An 11,768-nucleotide genomic window follows, 5' to 3' on the forward strand; every position below is an offset into this window, starting at 1 on the left:
TGCGTACCTTCATGTCCCCATATATGCCCCCCATCAGGAATACCTGAGATTCGCTGTACAGGATTGTCATTACCAATTTCAGACGTTGCCGTTTTTCTACTTTCCACGGCCCAGAGGATTTTCACCAAGGTAATGGCGGAAATGATGGTGGTTCTGCGCAAGCATGGAGTCACAATTATCCCATACTTGGACGATCTCCTGATAAAAGCGAGGTCAAGAGAGAAATTGCTGAGCAGTGTGGCGCTCTCTCTGAGAGTGCTCCAGCAACACGGTTGGATTCTAAATTTACCGAAGTCACAGTTGATCCCAACAACTCGACTACCGTTCCTAGGTATTATACTGGATACGGAACAAATGAAGGTCTTCCTCCCAATAGAGAAAGCCCAAGACATCCAGAACATGGTCAGAGACCTGCTAAAACCGAAAAGGGTGTCAGTTCACCAATGCACTCGAGTTCTGGGGAAAATGGTGGCGGCCTACGAGGCCATTCCCTTCGTAAGGTTCCGTGCAAGGACTTTTCAATGGGACCTTCTGGACAAGTGGTCCGGGTCCCATCTGCATTTACATTGGAAAATAACTCTGTCCCCAGGGACCAGAGTGTCCCTCCTGTGGTGGTTGCAAAGTGCTCACCTGCTGGAGGGTCGCCAGTTCGGAATTCAGGACTGGATCCTGGTTACCACGGATGCGAGCCTCCGAGGATGGGGAGCGGTCACACAGGGAAAGACTTTTCAGGGTCTTTGGTCAGACTAGGAGTACTGTCTACACATCAATGTGTTGGAACTCAGGGCCATTTACAACGGCCTTCGACAAGCGGAGAGTTTTCTTCGAAACCTTCCGGTTCTGATTCAATCAGACAATGTCACAGCAGTGGCTCATGTGAACCACCAAGGCGGGACAAGAAGCAGAGTCGCGATGGCGGAAGCCACAGGGATCCTTCGCTGGGCGGAAAATCATGTAAGCGCTCTGTCGGCTGTCTTCATTCCGGGAGTGGACAACTGGGAAGCAGACTTCCTCAGCAGACACGATCTCCAACCAGGAGAGTGGGGACTTCATCAAGAAGTCTTTGCAGACGTAACACGTCTTTGGGGAACTCCTCAAATAGACATGATGGCGTCACGCCTCAACTTCGGAGGTATTGCGCCAGGTCTCGGGACCCTCAGGCAGTAGCAGTAGACGCACTGGTAACACTGTGGGTGTTCGAATCGGTCTACGTGTTCCCTCCTCTTCCTCTCATCACGAAAGTGTTGAGGATCATAAGACGAAGAAGAGTACAGACGATACTCGTTCCAGACTGGCCTCGAAGGGCTTGGTACTCGGAACTACAAAAGATGCTCACAGGAGACCCCTGGCCTCTTCCTCTGAGGGAAGACCTGTTGCAGCAGGGGCCCTGTGTATTTCAAGACTTACCGCGGTTACGTTTGACGGCATGGCGGTTGAACGCCGAATCCTAGCAAAAAAGGGGATTCCGGAAGAGGTCATCCCTACTTTAATAAAGGCTAGGAAGGAGGTGACGATAAAACATTATCACTGTATCTGGCGAAAGTATGTGTCTTGGTGTGAGACCAAGAATGCACCTACGGAAGATTTTCATTTGGGTCGTTTTCTCCATTTCCTACACACAGGCGTGGATATGGGCCTGAAATTAGGCTCGGTTAAGGTACAGATTTCGGCCCTCTCGATTTTCTTTCAGAAGGAATTGGCTTCTCTTCCAGAAGTCCAGACGTTCGTAAAGGGAGTGCTGCACATCCAGACCCCTTTTGTGCCTCCAGTGGCACCATGGGACCTGAATGTGGTGTTGCAGTTCCTAAAATCACACTGGTTTGAACCGCTTAACAAGGTTGAGTTGAAATTTCTTACCTGGAAGGTGGTAATGTTGTTGGCCTTAGCATCAGCAAGGCGAGTGTCAGAATTGGCGGCTCTATCACACAAGAGCCCCTACTTGATTTTTCATGTGGATCGAGCTGAATTGAGGACACGTCCGCAATTTTTGCCTAAAGTGGTTTCGTCGTTCCATATGAATCAACCTATAGTGGTGCCTGTGGCTACCGGTTACCTGGAGGATTCCAGATCCCTGGACGTAGTCAGGGCCTTAAAAATTTATGTAGCCAGGACGGCTAGAATTAGGAAAACAGAGGCTCTGTTTGTCCTGGATGCGGCCAATAAGATTGGCGCTCCTGCTTCAAAGCAGACTATTGCTCGCTGGATCTGTAATACGATTCAGCAGGCTCACTCTACGGCTGGATTGCCGGTTCCAAATTTGGTTAAAGCCCATTCCACTAGGAAGGTGGGCTCTTCTTGAGCGGCTGCCCGAGGCGTCTCGGCTTTACAACTTTGCCGAGCGGCGACGTGGTCGGGGTCAAACACCTTTGCTAAATTCTACAAGTTTGATACCCTGGCTGATGAGGACCTAGCGTTTGCTCAGTCGGTGCTGCAGAGTCGTCCGCACTCTCCCGCCCGATTGGATGCTTTGGTATAAACCCCATGGTCCTTACGGAGTCCCCAGCATCCTCTAGGGCGTAAGAGAAAATAAGATTTTAAACCTACCGGTAAATCTATTTCTTCTAGTCCGTAGAAGATGCTGGGCGCCCGTCCCAGTGCGGAAACTCTGCGAGACTTGTATATAGTTGTTGCTTACATAAGGGTTATGTTACAGTTGACATCGGTCTTGGACCGTTACTGTTGTTTTTTGTTCATACTGTTAACTGGTTATGTATGTTCCAGGTTACATGGTATGATTGGTGTGGGCTGGTATGAATCTTGCCCTTGGATTGCTAAATCCTGCCTTGTATTGTCCATCTCCTCTGGGCACAGTTCTCTAACTGAGGTCTGGAGGAGGGGCATAGAGGGAGGAGCCAGTGCACACAGATAGTCAAAGTTCTTTTTAGGTGCCCTATCTCCTGCGGAGCCCGTCTATACCCCATGGTCCTTACGGAGTCCCCGGCATCCTCTACGGACTAGGAGAAATAGATTTACCGGTAGGTTTAAAATCTTATTTATACACATCTCTACCTCTTCACACTCCAGCAGTTCACCGCCTGTGCCCTTCCAGCAGCTCCATGTCCTGTATCCCTCCAGCAGCTTCCCCACCTCTCTTGTCCCTCTGCCCCTCTCATCTTGTCTTCAAGATGCACAGAGACTGCTTCTCTACTTCACTTCAGCAGCAGCGACAGCCAGTGCCATAAATTCATTCCCGTCGCCCGGAGGTAAGTTAAAGTTTGGTGCCCCCCCTTTGAAAAAAAAAAGTGCCAGGACAGAGGTGACAGGGCCAGTACTGAGATGAAAGGGACGGTTCAATGGGGCCAGGACAGACTAAGACAGAGGGGACAGGCGCAGGACAGAGGTGACAGAACCAGGACAGAATAGAGGGGACAGGAGAGAAGGGTGTCAGGGACAGGACAGAGGTGACAGGGACAGTACAGTGGGGAAGAACAAAAATGACAGGGCCAAGATAGAGAACCAAGATAGAGGTGACAGGGACAAGAGGGGACAGGGAGAGGACAGGGGTGACATGGGCAGAACCAGGACAGAGGTACCAGGACAGAACTGAAGGGTTAACAGGACCAGGACAGAGCTGACAGGGACAGGACAGGGGTGGCAGGGACTGGACAGATGGGACAAATGAAAGGATCAGCAGAGAGAGATGACAGGGCCAGCAGCACTGAGGTGACAGGACAGGGGTAACAGTGACAAGAGAGAGGGGAGACAGAGCCAGCAGAGGTGACTTGTATGGGACAGGACAGTGGTGACAGGGACAGGACAGTGGTGAAAGGGACAGGAAAGAGGGGAGACAGGGCCAGCACAGAGGTGACAGGGTCAGGACAGGAGTGACAGGGACAGGACAGTGGTGGCAGGGACAAGACAGAGGGGACAGGGACAGAACAGAAGGGTCAGCTGAGAGAGATGACAAGGACAGTGGCAGGAGTAACAGTGACAGAAGGCAGGGCCAGCACAGAGGTGACAGGAATGGGACAGGACAGGGGTGACAGAGACAGGACAGGCGTGATGGGCCAGCACAGAGGTGACAGGGACAGGACAGGGGTAACAGGGACAGGAGAGAGGAGAGAAAGGGCCAGCACAGTGGTGGCAGAGATGGGATGGGAACAGGACAGGGGTGACAAGGACAGGAGAGAGGGGAGAGTGAGCCAGGCTTAGTAAAAATACCCAGTGAGTGGTGACAGCAGTGGGTGTTCTGGTCAGTTACTTGACACTCGGTTACAGTACCTACTGTACAGAAGCAGCAGGACACTCAGACGCTTCCCAGCCAAGCATACCTCTCTCCCTCTCCACTCCCCGCACTGCTATTCTCTTGTTTCCAGGATCACTTGGTCACCAGTAGCAGTAGAGGCCGGGAGGGGGCGGAGCATGCAGTCGGGCAGTTACAGGGCTGCCCAGCTCGCTGTATGTGGCGGTGTGAGAAGGAGCAGTTGTTCCCCGCTGCTGTAAGTGCTGCAGCTAGCGGTGGTGGTGGCAGGGAAGTAGTACTGGGTCATGATATTCCGGAGCAGAACGTAACTAGTCCCTGGGCTGTACATGCTGCCTCCACTCGGCAGCTCCTGTATCTATTATAGTAGGAAGGGCATGGAATGGTCGGAAACAATGGAGGAAGTGCCCACTTCAGGGCTGTAGCCCGGTGGCAAAAGACTCCATTTACTCCAGCAGTTTTACACCTGGTGACAGCATGACATCACATACGCTGTGCTGGAAAAGGAAGCAGCTGAGGAGGGGAAGCATGATGTCCAACAGACACAGCGTGTGTGAATACCAGAAGGGGTGGGCTGCAGATAAAGGACCATGGAGCCACCAGGACCTGAGGAAGGGGGAGTGGCTGCAGCTCATCAGCAACACTAGCGCCGCCTGCAGCATCTAGTGACGTAGGTGATAGGGCAGGCTTTTCTGTTTTAATTACTGTGCAAGGCAATGAAGGAGGTGGAACTAGTTCCCTCTACCATTACAGGGGGTGAAACCCAGTTCCACCCAACTTTAACACCTTCTCCTAGATGATCAGTCACAGGCTGCAGAATCCCACTATATTATGTCCACCATTGGGTTACATAGTTAGAGTACAGCGACAAAGCTTTACAATACATCAACAATATAACAGTTGTGACATCACACATTAGACACACTCCTAGGGGTAAATTTACTAAGATGGGAGTTCTATTTAAAATGGGATGTTGCCAATAGCAACCCAATCAGTTTCTACTTCTCATTTATCTAGCACCTTCTAAAAGATAAACCTGGAATCTGATTGGTTGCTATGGGCAACATCCCACCTTAAATAGAACTCCCATTTTAGTAAATTTACCCCCTGGTATGACCATAAGGACAAAATTGCAGAGATTATTATTTTTTCATTGAGTTATTAGTAAATAGCAGCTCACACTTCTGTGTGTTTAAACAAAATAATTAAAATTCATAATAAAACTAATACTGCTTACAATACAACACTATAAAGCATTCTCAAAGAGTAACAACATTCATTAGTATTTTCATTGTTTCACTTATGACAAAACAACAACAGGCCTGCTGCTTTTAGTATGTTAATGGCTTTGGGATGGATTATTACATTACCCGGTCCTATAGCAAACATACAGCAGGGGAAAATTTAAAGCGTTCAGAAGTAATTTTAGATTTGATGATCTCTATACGTACCATGTCTTCTTACATTAAGCGTCGTCAATATCGGTTTGATAACTTGGTAACTAGGTGTGTACAGAAGTAACCTGACTCCGCAAGTCTTCCAGTAGTATACTGTATCACACAGCAGGCAATCCAGCCACGCTGCTCTGTTTACTCACAGGCCGTTACTGGATGTGCTCACTAATCACAACATAAACTGAACTATAAGACGGCTCACATAAACCTGCTAAAGGGGGTTATCAAGTAATCACAAAAAGTCCTGTTTTCACAATGACATAAAATTGTTGGGCCTATTTGTAAAAAATAATCCTTGGAACAGCTGTTGTCCAGAAGAAGTAAGTTTAAGTGCCCCCGTAATGAACATCTCAGATATATTGGGACATTGGGGAAGATGTATTAAGCTTGGAGAAGGAATAAATAAGTGATAAAGCGGTGATAAGCGCAAGGTGATAACGCACCAGCCAATCAGCTCATAACTGTGAATTTACATATTGGAGCTGATTGGCTGGTGTGTTATCACCCTGCACTTATCATCGCTTTATCAACTCTTTATGCCTTCTCCAGGGTTAATACATGTGTCCCAATGTTCTGATCGCCCAATGCCAGCAGGCATGTCATTTGGACATTCTGGCCACGCACCCTGCATTCTGGCCACGCACTGTACAGCCGCTCTGAGCTTCCTTAGGATGCTCGAATCAGTGCAGGAGTGAACCAAAGCTGGCGGACCTGCCCAAGCACCAAAATGGGCGCAGACTTATGATGGTATGTGCTTAGGAAGGAAGGGAGGGAGGGGGGGGGGGGGCTTTGGCTGCTCAGAGTGGACTGGCACCCAGTTACAGAACTGCCCAGACAGATCACTGATCGTTGCTGATCACTGATTGGCGGATCGGCAGTGCTTGTGTATTGGGGATTCAGGGAAATGGGCTGCAGATGTATGGGGGCCTGGGTTGCCAGCCAGTTGGGACCCCCACTGCTTATACCTGACCGGCACTGTCGGTTAACACAGGAGCATTGCTGCACCATATAAGACCAGCCTTAAGATTAAAGGTGCAGGTTTGTTAATAAAAAAAATATGCTAAAACAGTAAAAAGGCAGGGGGGTAGGACGGGACATTTTAATACAGTTAGAAGGAATATATGCTTTATCCAAAAGCTTTATCTAAATGCTTTAAAAAATGCTCTAGCTAAAAAATAAAATAGTATTTTCTTTATATGCATCCTGAGAATTGGTGATCGCATACAGGTACCGCCGCTGACCTTCTTAAATATTCACCTAATATCTTTACCATACTTACATAAGGCCTCAAAGGAATCCCCTTAGCAATTGAGTCCCACGGAGCTTGGTAAATAGGGAGAATCTGTATGTGGACACTGTTGTGACTCATCTCAGGGGATAAGTTCATTAGGTCGTCACAGTTTAGGTCGACAGTCATAAGGTCAACCACTGAAGGTCGACATGCATTAGGTCGACATGGTCAATAGGTCAACATCACTTTTTTTTCCATATTTTGGATTTTTCCATACTTGACAATCCACGTGGACTACGATTGGAGTGAAGCGAGCCACACGAGGGGACACGGTGCACTAATTGGGGTTCACCGTCACTTTACGAAGAAAACGACACAAAAAAGTCCAAAAACTCATGTCGACCTTTTCACCTGTCGACCTAATGCACATGTCGACCTTCAGTGGTCGCCCTAATGACTGTTAACCTAAGTTGAGTCGACCCAATGGCCCGTACCCCATCTCAGATAGCACTACATGAACAGAATTTTATGCTTGTCTTATAAACAGATTGACACCTTTGTAATAAACATAAGCAATGGTTTCAGGCTTAAACAGCTTTTCCCACCACTGTACTGTATGTAAGACGTTTCTTTAGTAACAGCATTTCTCAGAAACAGTACTTTGGCGGAGTCCCTCTCCAGTTAGGACCCATCTTTATACTGAGAGAGCTAAGCAGGGTCAGAGGTGATCGGAGGAACGTTCCTCAGGGCTGGGACCCTGCAAGCAGGCAGCTACATGCATCACATGAAGCCAGTCCCAAGGAACGGTCCCCACCAAAGTGCTATCATTAGACAGAGAGAGGGTTGTCAGTGATCGCAAAATACGCGCTATAGCGCGTTTTTACGCGCTACAGGAAGAGACGTACCCGGTTTTAAAAAATGAGCGGGTCCCATAGGACGCGCTGTGTATCACTGCACCAATAGGAGACTCTGTCTTCCCATCCAATCACCGCCGCGCCTCCTCATCCAATCGCCGCCGCATCTCTCTATCCGCATGCACCCAGAAGGCCCCGCCCCCTACACCGCGCACACACATCACACCGGGGGCAAGATGCTCCGCTGAAGCTGGTCTTCTATAAGTCCTCTTGTGGCGGTGCGGCCCGCCTCCCCCCCCCCCCCGATCACCCGCTGGAGCCTCAAGGGAGCCGGACCGAGTGAGGACGCCCCCCCCGCCGATCACCCGCTGGAGCTTCACGGAGCCGGACAGAGTGAGGACGCCCCCCCCGCCGATCACCCGCTGGAGCTTCACGGAGCCGGACAGAGTGAGGACGCCCCCGCCGATCACCCGCTGGAGCTTCACGGGAGCCGGACAGACAGTGAGGACGGCTCTGCGGCGCGCTACACACTGTGCTGCGGGGATGTTGAACGTCGGTGACCGGGGACTGTGCTTGCTGTGCGGAGGGGTGAGCTGGACTTACGGTGGCGGCAGGGGGGCTGTTCATATCGGTGGGATGGCGGAGATGGGGGCTGCATGGCGCCTGCAAACAGGTGTTAAACGCAACATTTTTGTGGTATGGAGTGGGGGTGAGGCGAGAGGGTGACAGTGCTGCTGGTCTCTGCAGCATACAGGACCCTTGATACAACCACTGGATTCGAGTCATGCTGCCTGTAATTTATGTGCTGACTGATCAACTTCAGTGACACTCACTGTGCTGTCTGCCTTTGTTGGTTACTGCTGGTTGCTGTTGGTTACTGCTGGTTGCCGCTGGTTACTGTAAAGGCAGCCAGCACAGTGAGTGTCACTGAAGTTGATCAGTCAGCACATAAATTACAGGCAGCATGACTCAAATCCAGTGGTTGTACCAAGTGTCCGAAGTCGTCATCAGGATGTTGGCATTTAGTATACCGACACCAGCATCCCGATCGCAGCAAAGCCGACAAGAGTGACGAGTGCAGAGGGTACCCTAACCTCCCTATCCGTTTCCCGCAGCCTAAACCCAACCCACCCCCTTAGTGCCTAACACCTATACCCCCCCCCCCCCCCCCTCTGCAGCCTAACCCTCCCCAACACCATATCCTAACCCCCCCCCCCCCTTCCCACTTGCACGCTAAACCAGTGGCGGCAGTGCATACTTCCCTTCAGGATCCTGACTGTCAGGATATCGTTGCCGGGATCCTGATCACCTCTGGATGCCAGTGTTGGTATTGTGGCTGCTGTCAGGATTCCGGCATCGGTATTACGGCTGCTGGGATCCCGACAGCCAGGATCCTGAATGCATACTTCCGATATGATAACAGCCCAGCAGCATTGTCACCCTCCCTCCCCCACAACACTTTTGTAGTGTCTAAATCCAGTCTGGGGCTCTATTATAGCGGCACCATAAAGCCATTACATATAGAAAATGTATTATTTAATAATGTTGTCCTGTTTTTTAATCATATAATTGTTAAGTGCTCTACCTGGCGCAATGTGAATAACGTGCTCTGCCTGGCGCAATGTGAATAATGTGCTCTGCCTGGCGCAATGTGAATAACGTGCTATACCTGGCGCAATACGTATAACGTGCTCTACCTGGTGCAATGTGTGGCGCAATGTGTATAACGTGCTCTACCTGGTGCAATGTGTGGCGCAATGTGTATAACGTGCTCTACCTGGTGCAATGTGTGGCGCAATGTGTATAACGTGCTCTACCTGGTGCAATGTGTGGCGCAATGTGTATAACGTGCTCTACCTGGTGCAATGTGAATAACGTGCTCTCCTTGGCTCAGTGTGTATAGGAGGTTCTACCTGGTGCAATGTGTATAAGCGGCACTACTGTGTGGAATAATGTGAATTGGTACTATTATGTGACCACGCCCCTTCCCCACGAAGCTACGCCCCTAAAAAATTCCAGCGCGCCTTCGGCGCGCACTGTCACAGTTTTCAGTCTCAGTGCGGGAGAACCAATTCTCTTTCTGCCACAAGGTCACCAAAATGTCTAATTACATCTAAAGTGCGGGGTGTCCTGTATGCTACACAGCCCAGCAGCATCGTCACCCCATCCTCCCCCTTGCACCCCTTTTGTAGTGTCCAAATCAAGTTTGTGTTTTTATGTTTGAATCATTAATAAGACTAATTAAAACCTTCATTCCAATGGGACCCAGAAAAGGACAAGTAGGACCCCAATTTTTAAAAGTGAGGGGTCCCTGGGACCCACTTTTTTTTGGTCTCAGCGCGATCACTGATACTGTACAGTAGCATCAAAGTGTAAACTCTACTGCTGTGTGAATTAACTAGCAATCGTGGACAGCTGCTGTGCAATATGTGGCTACAGAATCACAGTCAATCTCATGGAGGTCACATCATGTAAAACTAAAAGTCATCTAAGCAACACAACAGTCACACAATACAGTAATGTCCCACAGAGACACCTATATGGTAATACATACAGCAAGTAACATAAAGTGTACCTGAGCTTTTCCTGAGTAGTAGATTAGCTTGAAGCCTTCCCCATGCTGCACAGAGATGAATGAAGAATACAAGCTGGAAATGATCAGCCCAGTGACACACACAGCGCCCTCTCCACACTGTTACACTACACCCAGCAGCACAGCAGGAAGGCGGCCCTGTAACCAGGGAAGCTACATCAGTGTAGATTACAAACAGCCAGAGCCCGACCTTAGCTGTGCAGCAACTGCCATCCTGTATCCTACATACACCTGTCTGATTACACTGTGTAAGCTTGTATTTACACACTGCCCAGCCACAGCTCAGTAGTGTATATACCCTAATATACAGTACTGCATATATACAATAGTGGTAAGTGCAAATCTCACAAAAGTATCAAACAACAGTCTCTCTGATAGTATTTTAATCTGGTGTCACTTATGTGTGCTGCAGGGCTGTGTGCACTATTACTGCTCATATGGAAACTGTATTATATAATGAACTTGTACTGTGGAGGGTTGGAATGAAAAGTACAGTATAAGCTGTCACTGTGGGAGCTCCATGCAGCACTTCAGAATGAACTCTCAGCAGCTTATGCTGTTAACTATTTCATTTCCAGATTGCTGAGTTTACTGAGAAGAGCAATATTGTATAAAACTACCAGGTGTAAATTTACTAAAGGTCGAGTTTAATCGATTTTGAATCTAAATCGATGCTGTGTTTCAAAAAAGTGTCAGTTAATAAGTGAATGTTTTAGCCCCTGAGACACAACATCGATGTGGATTGATTTAAAACTGACCATTAGTAAATTTATCCACTGGTGTATTATATAATGTATTCTACTAGTCTAGTACTAGTCAACCATTGCTCAAAATCGAGCAAAAAAACAACAACCAAAAAAACAAAAACAAAAAATGCATGCCCCCCACTCAATATTTATTTATTTTTTATAAAAGACCCAACAAACAGACCACTTGTCACAATTCTGCGACCTTATTGCACAACTACGTCACACACCCTATTGAATGACATCTGAACCATCAAAATCAGTGTTGTCATTTCGGAGCATTTGCTCTCACAAAAACAATTCTTAGCTAATTAAATATATAGATAATGGGTTAATAATGGGTTAACGGGTCTGTCCCTGATATGTGGATGGAAGTGCTTGCATGCTGCCTGCACATTTTCAGAACACACACAAATGTACGTGAACAGGTACACATGGGACCGGTTAAGCTCCACTGAAGGCTCTTTTCCAATGGGAGAATGGAGATGAACTGCAGATAAAGCAGAGGCAGAACTGATTATTTATGTACTCTGTGATTGGGTGCTGCGGAACCCTTGTGGCACCATATAAATAAAGGATAATAATAATAATAATAATACCTATCGTCGGTGTGAAGGGGTCTACAGAATTACAATCAGCGCTATTTTTAGCCAATTTGGCTCCCAGTGTGAACAGTAAAAAAATGCCCC

The 11,768-nt window shown here is 48.4% G+C and overlaps 1 protein-coding gene across 1 annotated transcript in view; it reads right to left on the reverse strand.

Annotated features, from left to right (window-relative positions):
* Window positions 1-10,368, reverse strand: part of DZIP1L (DAZ interacting zinc finger protein 1 like) — a 282,067-nt gene extending 271,699 nt beyond the window's left edge. Inside the window, exon 1 of the mRNA XM_063915531.1 lies at window positions 10,316-10,368. The gene's annotated coding sequence lies outside the window, so the exon portion shown is untranslated. The remainder of the gene's footprint in view (window positions 1-10,315) is intronic.
* Window positions 10,369-11,768: the final 1,400 nt, after the last annotated feature.

This window comes from Pseudophryne corroboree, chromosome 4 (assembly GCF_028390025.1).
Source record: "Pseudophryne corroboree isolate aPseCor3 chromosome 4, aPseCor3.hap2, whole genome shotgun sequence".
Taxonomy (NCBI): Eukaryota; Metazoa; Chordata; class Amphibia; order Anura; family Myobatrachidae; genus Pseudophryne; species Pseudophryne corroboree.